Source organism: Desmodus rotundus, chromosome 6 (assembly GCF_022682495.2).
Source record: "Desmodus rotundus isolate HL8 chromosome 6, HLdesRot8A.1, whole genome shotgun sequence".
NCBI classification, from domain to species: Eukaryota; Metazoa; Chordata; class Mammalia; order Chiroptera; family Phyllostomidae; genus Desmodus; species Desmodus rotundus.
In genome coordinates this window covers 131,329,402-131,343,599 of record NC_071392.1, presented here as the reverse complement: position 1 = coordinate 131,343,599, position 14,198 = coordinate 131,329,402, and the positions used below count along the sequence as shown (strand labels likewise).

Here is a 14,198-nt window from a genome sequence, read left to right as displayed (position 1 = left end):
AGGAGACAAAGATACAAACAGTTTGTAGCTAATAAAAATATCAACATGCCACATGCCATAGTCTTTCCTCTAAGAAATTAGTAACCATTTTCATTATCTACATCACTGGCAAGGCATATAATCTGCAAACATTAAACTCCTTGTCTTAGGTGTCATAGTAATATTTAATTACACATGAAGTAGGGAAATTCCATCAGTACTTCCATTGGCCAATGTGTACACTAACAAGAATAAATTGTGGAGAAAAGCAGTTTGGGTATGGCTCACACAGCTTTGGTATACAATGAGCACTTGATAAACAAATATTCTTTTATACATTCATCACTACACCTCAAGTTGAAAGCAAGGTGGTAATTTTTGACATGGGCACAACCTCTCTATCTTCTGCTTCTATTCATAGAACTGACATCAAAAGGTGAGCAGTAGCCTAAGAGCTGGCTTAATGTTTTATCAGGTATGAAATTCTCCAGGCAACAAGGTAGGGCACTTTCTAGCCCTATACTTTCCAATATGGTAACCTCTGGCCACATGTAGTTATTTAAATTTTTATTTAAATTTAAACTTACTAAAATTAATTTAAGTCCCACAATCATGCTAGCCACTTTTAAAGTATTCATTAGTCGCAAGTAGTGAGTGGCTAAGATATTAGAACGTGTAGACATAGAATACTTCCAATATCACAGAAAATTCTATTGGATAGTGCAGGTCTAGATGGTTTTAAAACAATAATAAAACTGACTAAAAATCATTCTGATTTCTATTGTCAACAAACACGGCAAATCTAAACAATACTAGTAATAAAATACTCTCTCAGTTTACCTCTGTCCAAATAAATCTGCCTAGTGATAGAGGATAACTTTAATCTATAAGCAAACTAAAATCTCTGTTACAGCACTGCTCAAATGAATGCTAAAAATGAAAAAAAAATCAATGTATATTCCACTCCCTTTTTCTGTCCCTAACAGACCTACTCTACAAATTGGTTAAAAAAAATTATAATTACCAAATTGTACATAACCCCTGAAGATTACACATAACATATATACAAGAAGGAGGGGTGAATAACACAGAGTAAACCATTTTTATTCTACCAAATGTGTCTGTTCATAGGAGGGCAGCCCTCATGGTCTCATTCCACAGGAGGATCCAGTTCCTAAATACAGCCCTAAAATAGAACCAAATTTCTTTCTTCTAGACAAGACTGGAAATAACTGGACCATGGAGAGCTGTTCACCTATTACAGTTCAGGCATTAAATATTAATGTGGCTATAGTCTCTTCCCTAGCAGAGTATTAAAAATGCATACAATGTTTCTAATTTCAATTCCCATAATGGTCTGTAATGCTTTCAGAGAGTTCTGAATTTTTTATTTTCATTTGGTCATCCCCTCCTGGCTGGTGCTGGCTCCAACTGCTATGTGTTATGCCTTCTCCCTCCCCAACCCCCAAAGGTGAATGAGGGCCAGACTTTTGAGCTCTCTAACACATGCTCTCCTAACATTTCCTCCCAGGTACATGTGTTACCCAATTAAGCACCACTTTGCTCAGAAGATTTTTGCTCAGGTAATTTCTGTGAATTCATTACAGGTAAAGACCAAATACTAGAAAAGCAGACAACAAAAATAACATTTAGGTATCTATAGATGCTTCTCAATTCACAAGGGGGGTTGCATAAATTGAAACATTGTAACTTAAAAATGAATTTAATACCAAACATCATAGTTTAGCTTAATCTGCCTTAAACCTGCTCAGAAAACTAACAGTAGCACACAGTTGGACAAAATCATGGGAACATAATAAATACTCTGAAGAGTATCAGTAGTTTACCCTTGTGATGGCATGGCTGACTGAAAGCTGTGTCTAGCTGCCAGTTCCCAGCATTACCAGAGAGAATTTTAAAACATATTGTTTGGCTGGGAAAAGATCAAAATTCAGAAAGTACACTTTCAATGGAATAAATATCACTTTCTCATCATTGTAAAGCTGAAAAATCTCCAGTCAAATCATTTTAAGTCAGGAACCATCTATTATAGTAAAGTAGATGTTCCAGACAGGAACTCCTATGCTTAAAGCATAAGTGTTTATGACCTAAAGTATATTTAACTATGTCTAAGTTCAGGCACATCATGAGAAGTTAGGGTTCTTTGGAAAAGATAATAATCCTGGGGAAAACAGAAGGAAGCAGGAAAAGGGAAAGACCAAATAGAGATAGCTTGAGTCCATAAAGAAAAGCCATAAAAATGACTCTACAGGAGCTGAGCAGAGCTGCTGAAGACAGGATTGTGGAAATCACTAATTCATAGGGTTGCCAGGAGTCAGAGATGACTCAAGGGCACATAACACACAAAGATTTCCCAGCCATTATACAAGCGGGGACCCCCCCCAAAAAAACGGAGTTATCTTCCAAAGGGTGAGCCCCTTGTAGTACAGGCTTCCCCCTGAAAGATGAGTGTTCCAGGAACACATCTGTATCAGTGTATCACCTGGTGTTGTGAGAGGCTGCATTCAGCTTCAGTGAATTTTTTTGAAGGCTCTTTTAACATATTTCCCAATTTCACAATGGGTGATTTATGAGTGTACCGGCCCACACAGAGCAAAGTCTTCAGCAGTTTTTGACCAAAATTGGCATGACCCCTCTGCCCCACTCTCCTAATTGACTCGACTTCTCCCCAAGTGACCTTTTATAACCCAGATGAAAAAAGTCCTCAAAGGGAAATGTTTTGCAGATGTGGAAGAGGTAAAACAAACAAACAAACAAATGGTAGAAGCACTAAAAGGCATCAAAATCAACAAGTTCAAAAACTGTTCTGAGCAGTAGAAAAAATGTCTTGACAGGTATACTGCATCAAATAGAGAGTACTTTGAAGATGACTGAAGTTTAAACATGTAAGAAATACAAAATTATTTATACATAAATTCTGAGGTTTTTTGGGTCATCCCTTGAATAAGAACACCCCAGATTTACCATGTTCTGTCTTTTCTCAGTGCCTTTGCACATGCTGCGCCTGCTCCCTGGATGTTCTTCCCATACCACTGCACCTCATTAACACTCACTTCAACTCAACTTCACTTCCTCAGGGAAGCTTTTCTGACACTCCAATGAGTCCAATGAGTCCAGGTTCCCCCATCCATGTTCTCATGTCACCTTCTATTTACACTGTGATAAGTCATGGTACTTATCACAGTAAATAATTAACATTTACTTGGAGGATTATTTGGAGAATACCTGCCTACCCCCATAAATCTGATCAGTCAGAGTGGTTCTGTTTCAGTTCTCTTCATCATTATATTCCCAATGCCCAGTACTATGTGGTATAGCAGATAATGGATAAATATTCATAGATGAATAAATTGATTACTGAATGAATATTTTTTGACAATCAGGGAAATATATTCTTGTACTGAGATGTAACTTTAAATACAGATAGCTGGGTACATCAGCTTTACTAACTCAAAGAGATAAGGAGATATTATTTTGCTCTCTTTGAAACCAGCTCCTGGTATCAGATTGCTCTTTTGGGAAATGATCTTTTGCCTAAAGACAGAAATCATTCACTGTATGACCTCAGAGGTGGAATGAGTGACATGATGATGCAGAAATCCAAGCACACTTTTATAAACAAGTTTTCTCAAATTCTAGACAACTGTCTTCTTCACTACTGTCAAAAGACTGTGAAGCCATAACTCAAAATACTAAATCTATGTATTACCAATATAATGCACCTCCTCTTTCTTTTCTATTTCACTAAGTCTGACCTGGGCTACCACGGTTGGGAAACACTAGCTCTTTTATCAGAAAATACATCTACAATCCACATCCCTTTTATTTCTAAAGCAGTTTTGATTTGGGGCCTTACATCCCCTGGCCCTGGCTTCCCCTCATCTCCTTCCCACCAGCATCACCACCCTTACACCCTGTGTGTGGGCCATGCTTTCCTTTGGCTGTTTCTCAAATTCAGCCACCACTATCCCTCTCTGGGACCCATGCTGAGCATTCCCTCCACCAGGAATGCCTTTCCTCTGGATGGCTCCTCCCTCCCTCAGTTCTTGGTGCAAATAGCTTCCCTAAAAAATCAACCTACAAAAAATTCCCTGTCCTTCCCTGCCTTACTTTCCTCCATCACATTCTTCATCATCTGACACACTTATCTATTGTTGTACTATTTCCAGAGCTCCACACACCCCAACACACTAGAATACAAACTCCATTCATATCTTTTTTTGTTCACTGCCATATCCCAAGTGTCTAAAAACTGCTGGGGCAAACAAGATGCTGAATAAATATTTATAAAATTGAGTGAATATGCATTGTGGTGGTTCAACTGTTAATGAAATCTCTTCCACAAGATTCTCTGCCCTAACCTGGTCCATAAGTGGGCCAAAGAAGCAGTCCACTGCAAGGAAGAACATTCTGTATGAAAGACAAGATTTACATTAATAAGAAAACGAACATCTTGATATTAAGAAGAAAAAATGAGCAAATAACAGCAACAGCAATTTGCACACACATAAAATTCAAATAGCTAATAATTTTTTTCTTTTTTCCTTTTTTGTCATATATTTTATTGATTATGCTATTACAGTTGCCCCATTTTCCCCCCTTTATTCCCTTCCGCCCTGCACACTGCCTCCCATCCACATTCTCCCCCTTTAGTTCATGTCCATGGGTCATACATATAAGTTCTTTGGCTTCTCCATTTCTTATACTATTCTTAACCTCCCCCCTGCCTATTTTCTACTTAACATTTATGCTACTTATTCCGTGTACCTTTTCCCCCTCTCTCTACCTCCCTCTCCCCCGCTGATAACGCTTCATGTGATCTCTATTTCGGTGGTTCTGTTCCTCTTTTGGTTGTTTGCTTAGTGTGCTTTTGTATTTTTTTAGGTTTGGTTATTGATAGTTGTGAGTTTGTTGTCATTTTACTATTCATATTTTTTATCTTCTTTTCTTAGGTAAGTCCCATTAACATTTCATGTAATAAGGGCTTGGTGATGATGAACTCCTTTAACTTGACCTTATCTGAGAAGCACTTCATCTGCCCTTCCAGTCTAAATGATAGCTTTGCTGGATAGAGTAATCTTGGATGTAGGTCCTTGCCTTTCATGACTTTGAATACTTCTTTCCAGCCCCTTCTTGCCTGCAGGGTCTCTTTTGAGAAATCAGCTGATAGTCTTATGGGAACTCCTTTGTAGGCAACTGTCTCCTTTTCTATTGCTGCTTTTAGGATTCTCTCCTCATCTTTAATCTTGGGTAACTTAATGATGATGTGCCTTGGAGTGCTTCTCTTTGGGTCCAACTTCTTTGGGACTCTCTAGGCTTCCTGGACTGCCTGGAAGTCTATTTCCTTCACCAGATTGGGGAAGTTTTCCTTCATTATTCATTCAAATAAGTTTTCATTTTCTTTCTGTTTGTTGTTCTTCCCCTTCTGGCACCTCAATAATTCAGATATTGGAAAGTTTCAGGTTGTCCCAGAGGTTTGTAAGAGTCTCTTCACTTTTTTGAATTCTCATTTCTTCATTTTGTTCTGGATGGTTGTTTATTTTTTCCTTTTGTTCCAAACTGTTGCTTTGAGTCCTGGTTTCCTTCCTGTCACTGTTGGTTCCCTGAATATTTTGCTTTATTTCACTTTGGGTATCCCTCATTTGTTTTCTTCATTTTCGACCAAGCTCAGTCAGATCTGTGAGCATTTTGATTACCAGGGCTTTAAATTCTCCATCAGATAGGTAGGCAATCTCCTCCTTGCTTAATTCTGAGTTTTGCTGTGTTCTTTCATTTGGGCCATATTTGTCTTGGCGCAGCTGATAGGTTGTAAAGGGGCTGGGCCTTAGGTATTTACCCAGGCAGGCAACCCTCTTTGCTGTGCTGCAGTGCTGCCTGTAGGGGAGGGGCCAGAGAGGGGACAGTGCGGCTCACCTGCTCCTCTCTAGCCCACTTTTCAACAAACTCTCATGTGAAACTGGGAGTTTCTCCCACCACGGCAATCCCAGCCATAGCCCAAAGTAAGCTCTGAGTTTCAGTGTTCCACTTAAATCAGCCCCTCCTGTGCAGCCCACTGAGCCTGCAGCCAGCCCTGCGCCTCTTCTGTTTCCACGTGGTTTCTGAGGTGGCCCAAGTGATCCGCTGCCTTACAGGTCTGGTTTTTCTGGTTGATTTTTTTTCTTTAATTACTTGGTTGTTGGAGTTCCACGCAGTTTGATTTTCTGGCACTTTTGGTTGTTCATTGATTTTAGATTGGTTGTTATCCTCCTTTTGGTTGTGCAAGGAACTGAAGGATTTCTACCTACACTTCCATCTTGTCCAGAACTCTCCCAGAACCTTATTAATATGAATCCTGATCCATAGGGTCAACCCCTGTACAACAACTCCTCCATGGTGGTCACAGCCAGTCCTCACAACAAATGACCCTGAAGGTCAATCCCTCCCACTGATGTGCCAATAGAAATCAAGGCTCAACTACAATTGGAGGGTACACACAACCTACACAAGGGATACACTTAGTGAATCCAGCTCAAGTGACTAAGGAGACTGCACCCACTGGGCTCCACAGGATACTTACTACATAAGAACAGAGACACAGCAGCTCTACCTAGTGCATAGAAACACACACAAGGAGACAGCCAAAATGCAGAGACAAAGAAACATGTCCCAAATGAAAAAAGAGAACAAAACTCCAGAAGAATAACTAAACAAAATGCAGACAAGCAATCTACTAAACACAGAGTTCAAAACTGCTTATAAGAATGCTCAGTGGACTTAGGGGAATAGTAGGCGAACTTAGTGAAAACTTCAACAAAGAGGTAGGAAACATAAAAATGGATTAAGGAAACATAAAAGATCCAGTCAAAAATGAAGTATACACTAACTGAAATAAAGAATGCATTATAGGGAACAAACAGTACAGCAGATGAATAAAAGGATCAAGTCAGTGATTTAGAAGGTAAGGAAAAAAACACACCCAATAAGAAGGCAAAAAGAAAAAATTCCCTGCTGTCCCCCTCCCCCGCCCAAAATGTGGATAGTTTAAGGAGACCCTGAGACAACTTCAAGTACACCACATTTGCACCACGGAAATTACAGAAGGAGAAGAGAGGACCCAAGATGGCTGTGGAATAGCTGGAAGCTCCACCCACTTGCTCCCAGACCCAGACAGGTCTTGCAGCTAAACCACAGAGCAATCAATTCGAAAATCCAGTGGAGAGTGAGAGCATATGTGAGTGAGTGTGTATGCACAAGATAGTACAGAGAGTGTGCATCAGTGGGCAAAAGCCTGCCCACCTTCAGATTGGAGCAAGCAGGAGCAGGCAGCCTTGGCTCTCTTAGCAGAGCAACTGCCACCACTACCCAAACTGGCCCTTCCTGCTGCTCAGATTCAGGGCAACTGCAGGTTGGCTTAGGAGCCATGAGTTCTAGAGGCAGAAAGAGATGGCCAGGGAGGTGCTGGCAGGTGCTGGCTGCAGAAACAGTGCAGTGGGAATAGGCCTACTAAGGCTCAGAATCTCTGGAGGGAGCGGGGACAGCACCCCACCACCACTCTATGTTGTAGTATCACTGCGGAACTCTTCTCACCGCCATCCAGGAGATATCTAGAGAGGAACTTTATCTAAAACTATCGGAGGTACTGGCAGGCAGTGGCCAGCCCTGACCAAGACAGACTCTGTGATTTGGGGGAAGGAGGAGCATGTGAAAAACAGGCTGACTAGGGCTCAGTGCTACAGCATGGGGGTCACACAGAAACTGTTTTAAACGAGGAGCTGAAACTTCCAGTCAAGATGAAGGTGTAGGTAGACATGTTTCACCTCTTTGTACAACCACAATAAGAATCACAACTAATCCCAAAACAAAAAAAACACCCAGAACTGCCAGAAATTCCAACTGTATGGAAGTTCAAGAACCAAGGATTTAAATAAGCCACATTCATCCAGACTGGTAGGGGGTGCAGCGAAGGGAAGCTAGAGTGGAAAGAACAAAGAGCAGTGTGGACAGGCAACAGTGGAGGTGGAATTGGTGGTCCCCCATTCATGGGTGGATAAAAATCAGGAGGGATACCCTGGGAGTGAGTGATCCCAGCCCCAGGACAGACCACGTGCAGTCTAGGATTCCAGCACTGGGAAGATAAAACATCACAACTTCTGGCTGTAAAAAGTAGTGGGGGTTAGGGTTAGGGCGGTGGAAGAAAATGCTGGTTTCTCCAAAGAGTCCGTTTAAAGGGCCCACAGAGTCCTAGAGTGTACACAAACCCATCCACTCTGGAAATCACCAGGGCAGCAGCTAGAAGGGCACCAGTTGCATAAAGTAAGTAGGTGATGTGACTAGAAATGGTGCATGTGCCAGGAAAACCTCCAGAGGCCAGGCAGCAACACCATCCCCTCTCCAATCACTCCAATGCTCCAAAGGAGTGTCGCAGGTTCTCCCTCCCTGGCAAATACCTAAGGCTCTGCCCCTTATAACTTAACAGGTGCACTAAGACAGGGAGTCCAAGCAGCAAAACCTAATACACAAAAACAAAGGGAGGCTGCCAAGTTAGGAAAACAAAGAAATATAATCCAAATGAAAGAATGGAGCAATACCCAGAAAAAGAACTAAGCAAAATGGAGATAGCCAACTTATCAGATGCAGAGTTCAAAACAATGGTGATGAGGATGCTCAGAGAAATGATTGAGTACAGCAAAAACATAACAGAAGAATTGAAGGCTACATTAAGTGAAATAAAGAAAAATCCACAGGGAAACAACAGTGAAGGGAAGGAAGCCAGGATTCAAATCAACGTGTTGGAACATAAGGGAGGAATAAACATTCAACCAGAACAGAATGAAGAAACAAGAATTTGAAAAAATGAGAAGAGTTCAAGAAGACTCTGGGACATCTCCAAATGTGCCAATATCCAAATCATAGGGATACTAGAAGGAGAAAAGGAAGAGAAAGAAATTGAAAACTTATTTGAAAAAATACTGCAAGAAAACTTCCCTAATTTGGCAAAGGAAATAGACATACAAATCCAGGAAGTACAGAGAGTCCCAAACAAGTTGAATTCAAAGAGGCCCACACCAAGACACAACATAATTAAAAAAGCCAAAGGTTAAAGATGAGAGAATCTTAAAAGCAGCAAGAGAAAAGCAGAGTGTTACCTACAAAGGAGTTCCCATAAGTCTACTAGCTGATTTCTCAAAAGAAACTTTTCAGGCAAAAAGGGGCTAGAAAGAAGTATTCAGTGATGAAAAGGAAGGACCTACAACCAAAATTACTGTATAGAGCAAAGCTATCATTTAAAGTGGAATGACAGATAAAGTGCTTCCAAGACAACGTAAAGCTAAAATATAGATCAATGAAGAGAACAGAGAGCCCAGAATAAACCTACAACTTTATACTCAACTAATATTTGACAAAGAAGGCAAAAGCATAGTATGAGGTAGTCTATTCAAGGAATGGTGTTGCAAATATTGGATAAAAGTAGACCACTTTTTTACATCATACACAAAAATAAACTTAAAATGGATTAAAGACTAAATGTTAGGCTCAAAACCATAACAAATTCCAGAAAAAAAACATAGAAAGTAAAATTATGGATATTTCTCTTTGCAATATTTGTTTTATATATCTCCTCAGGCAAGGGAAACAAAAGAGAAAATAAACAAGTGGGACTACATCAAATTAAAAAGTTTTTGGCTTCCGGCCAAGATGGAGGCGTAGACAGACACACTGTGCCTCCTCGCACAACCAAAAGAAGGACAACAACAATTTAAAAACAAAAAACAACCAGAACTGACAGAAAATCAAACTGCATGGAATTCCGACAACCAAGGAGATAAAGAAGAAACATTCATCTAGACCGGTAGGAGGGGTGGAGACGGGCAGCAGGGGTGGAGAGAACTCATGGCAAGGTGGCAGCTGGTGGACCCAGTGAGGTGGCTGATTGTGGAACGGGGCAGGCCAGCCTGCAGCTAGCAGACCCCACAAGGTGGTCGCTGGCAGATTCTGTGTCCCCACATTCGCGCATAGATAAACTGGGAGGAACGAGGGGGGAGCAAAACAGACAGTGCAACCCAGCGCTCCAGTGCGGGGGGAAATAAAGCCTCAAACCTCTGATTGAAAACACCTGTGCAGCAGGAGAAACTCCCAGCCTCACAAAAGAGTTTGTCGGAGAGATCCACAGGGACTTAGAGCGTGCAAAAGCCCACCCACTTGGGAATCAGCACCAGTGGGGCCCAATTTGATTGTAGGTAGCGAAGGGAGTGACTGAAACCCGGCAGAGAGTGGAGCAAGCACCATTGCTCCATCTTGGCCCCTCCCCCACATACAGTGTCACAGCACAGTTACAAGTGTTACCCCACCCCAGTGAACACCTAAGGCTCTGACCCTAACAGGTGGGCCAAGACAAAAAAAAATGGCCCAAATGAAAGAACAGATCAAAGCTCCAGAAATAATACAACTAAGCAACACAGAGATAGCCAACCTACCAGATGCACAGTTCAAAACACTGGTAATCAGGATGTTCACAGAATTAGTTGAATTTGGTCACAAATTAGATGAAAAAATGAAGGCTATGCTAAGTGAAATAAAGGAAAATGTACAGGGAACCAATAGCGATATGAAGGAAACTGGGACTCAAATCAACAGTTTGGACCAGAAGGAAGAAAGAAACATCCAACCAGAAAAGAATGAAGAGACAAGAATTCAAAAAAATGAGGAGAGGCTTTGGAACCTCCAGGACATCTTTAAACGTTCCAACATCTGAACTATAGGGGTACCAGAAAAGGAGAAGAGGAAGAACAAGAAGTTGAAATTTTATTTGAACAAATAATGAAGGAGAACTTCCCCAATCTGTCAAAGGAAATACACTTCCAGGAAGTCCAGGGATCTCAGAGAGTCCCAAAGAAGCTGGACCCAAGGAGGAACACACCAAGGCACATCATAATTACATTGCCCAAGATTAAACAGAAGGAGGGAATCTTACAAGCAGCAAGGGATAAGGACACAGTTACCTACAAAGGAGTTCCCAGAAGACTGTCAGCTGATTTCTCCAAAGAGACCTTACAGGCAAGAAGGGGCTGGCAAGAAGTATTCCAAGTCATGAAAGGCAAGGACCTACACCCAAGATTACTCTATCCAGCAAAGCTATCATTTAGAATGGAAGGGCAGATAAACTTCTCCCAGATAAGGTCAAGTTAAAGGAGTTCATCATCACCAAGCCCTTATTATATGAAATGTTAAAGGACTTACCTAAGAAAAAGAAGATAAAAAATATGAACAGTAAAAATGACAGCAAACTCACAGTTATTAACAACCACACCTAAAACAAAAACAAAAGCAACTAAGCAAACAACAAGAACAGGAACAGAATCACAGAAATGGAGATCACATGAAGGGTTATCAACAGGGGAGTGGGAGGAGGAGAGTGGGGGGAAAGGTACAGAGAATAAGTAGCATAAATGGTAGGTAGAAAATAGACAGGGGGAGGACAAGAATAGTATAGGAAGGGTAGAAGCCAAAGAACTTATATGTATGACCCATGGACATGAACTATAGGGGGGGAATGTGGGAGGGAGAGGGTGGGCAGTATGGGGTGGAGTGAAGCGGGGGAAATGGGAAAACTGTAATAGCATAATCAATAAATATATTTAAAAATAAAAAATAAAAGTTTTTGCACAGCAAAGAAAACCATCATTAGAATGAAAAGGCAACCCACTGAATGGGAGCATACATTCACCTTTACATCTGATAAGGGGTTAATATCCAAAATTTATAATAACTTACAAGACTCAACACCAAAAAAATAAACAATCCAATATTTAAAATGAACACAGGACCTGTATAGACATTTTGTAAACAGGACATACAGAGGGCCAATAGACATACACGAAGATGCTCAACATCACTCAATAATCAGAGAAATGCAACTTAAAACCACAATGAGATATCACCTCACACCTGCCAAAATTGCTATCATCAATAAACCAAACAAATGTGGGCAAGGATGTGGAGAAAAGGAAATCCTCATACACTGTTCAGGGGGATGCAGATTGGTGCAGCCACTGTGCAAAGCAGGACATAGTTACCTCAAAATTAAAAGTGAAATTGCCATATGACCTAGGAATTCCACTTCTAGAAATTTACTGAAGAAACCCAAAACACTAAGTTGAAAAATATAGATGCACCCTTACAGTCATCGCAGCCTTATACTTACAATAGCTGACATTTGGAAGCAGCCCAAGTGTCCATCAGCAGACTCGTGGATAAAAAAGTTGTGGTACATTTACACAAGGGAATTCTACTTGACCATTTAAAAAAATGAAATCTTACCCTTTGCAACAGCATGGATCAACCTGAAGAGCATTATGGTAAGTGAAATAAGCCATCAGAGAAACACAAGTACCACATGATTTCACTCATATGTAGAATCTAAAGGAAATTAAAACATACAAAACAAAGACAGACTCATAGATAGAGAGCAGGCTGACAGCTGTTGGGGGTGGCTGGGTGGGGTTGGGGTGGAGGGATTGAGCAAAAAAGAAAAAAAAAGAGAAAGAACTCACAGACACATTAACAGTGTGGTGATTTCCAGAAGAGTGGTGGGTGGAGGTGCAAGAGGGAATGGGAGGATAAAAGGTGATGTACAGAGACCTGACTTGGGTTGGTGAACACACAACACGCTGTAAATATGATGTGTTGTAAAAGTGTGCACCAGACACCTATATAGTTTTGTTAACCAGCGTCACCCCAATAAATTCAATAAAAAGGAAAAATCAAAATAAATTTAAAAAATAAAAAAAAAATCTTGCCATCTGCAACAACATGAATGAACATAGAAGGTACTGTGCTGAGTGAAATAAGCCAGAAAAAGATAAATAAATGCCAGATGATTTCCCTTTTATGTGGAATCTAAAAACAAAATAAACAAGCAGTGCAGAAACAGATTCATAGATATACAGAAAACATTTGACAGCTGCCAGATAGGAGGAGTCTGGGAGGAATGGGTGAAAAGGTATAGGAATTAAGAAGTACAAATTGGTAGTTACATAATAGTCATGGGGATGTACAATACAGCACATGTAATTTAGTCAATGATACTGTAATGTGTTGCCACCCTTAATGGCCAGGCAGGTTCATGGTATTTGTGCAGACAGAAAAATATTCACAGAGCCGTGGGATGTCTGGCATGCCTTTATTCATGGGTGGGCAAGCTGCATGTCTATCTGCATGTCTCATGTCGTGGTCCTTGCTCCCCAGTGTGGCACCCATCGTGGAACCTGTCCCCTTGCGTGTCTCTCATCATCATTGCCCCCAGCAGGGAGTCCCTACCTATTTAAGTACTACAGGGGAACAAAGACAGCCAGATGCCAGAACATTACATAACATAACATAATTCTGCACATGCGAGCCCACTTCATGTTATGGGAACAGTTTATCAGACCCGGTCTCAAGGCTATGAGAACACTAGTTATCAGGCCCCCCAAGACTATAGGAACACTGCTTCCCTTAGCTACCCAGATACCTGGGTGAGGAAGCATGTAATAACTATATATAGTGTTATATGGGTACTAGACTTATCAGGGTGATCAATTCGTAAGTCATACAAATGTCAAATCACAGGATTCTACACCTGAAACCAATATAATATACATCCACTGTAACTGAAAAATAAAAAATTATTAAAAAAAAATTTTTAAAATAAAATTCAGAGAAGCAAAGAAAGAATAAGAGAAATTTAAAAATTATTTTACTTTATTCCTTCTCTTACATTCTTTCTTTCTTTATGGAGACGCAAGTTTCTGACATATATCATTTTCCTTCTGCCTAAAAAACTTCTTTTAACATTTCTTGCAAGACAGGTCTGCTAGTGATGAATTCCCTCAGCTTTTTTTCATCTGAGAAAGTCTTTATTTCTCCTTCATTAACTTTTGAAGTAAAGGCAACTTCACTGAACACAGAATTCTAAATTGGTGGCTTATTCTTTCAAAACTTGAAATATTTTCTTCTTCTCTCTCCTTACTTGCATAGTTTCTGACAAATAGCCCATTCTAATTTCCATCCCTTTTTCCTCTCTAATGATATTTTATTGCCATATTGAAAACATTCCAGTAAAACACTTTCCTCCAAAAATAGACATTATGGATCCCAATAAAAGTTCCAATGAGGTAAACCTGAATGATATGTGCAATACTGGCAAATTAACATGGCTAAAGTAGATGATATCTTACCAT

The 14,198-nt window shown here is 40.4% G+C and overlaps 1 protein-coding gene across 1 annotated transcript in view; it reads right to left on the bottom strand.

The window, feature by feature from the left end:
- DTD1 (D-aminoacyl-tRNA deacylase 1) overlaps window positions 1–14,198 on the bottom strand; it is a 229,272-nt gene that overhangs the window by 94,031 nt on the left and 121,043 nt on the right. The gene's annotated exons all lie outside the window — the stretch shown is intronic.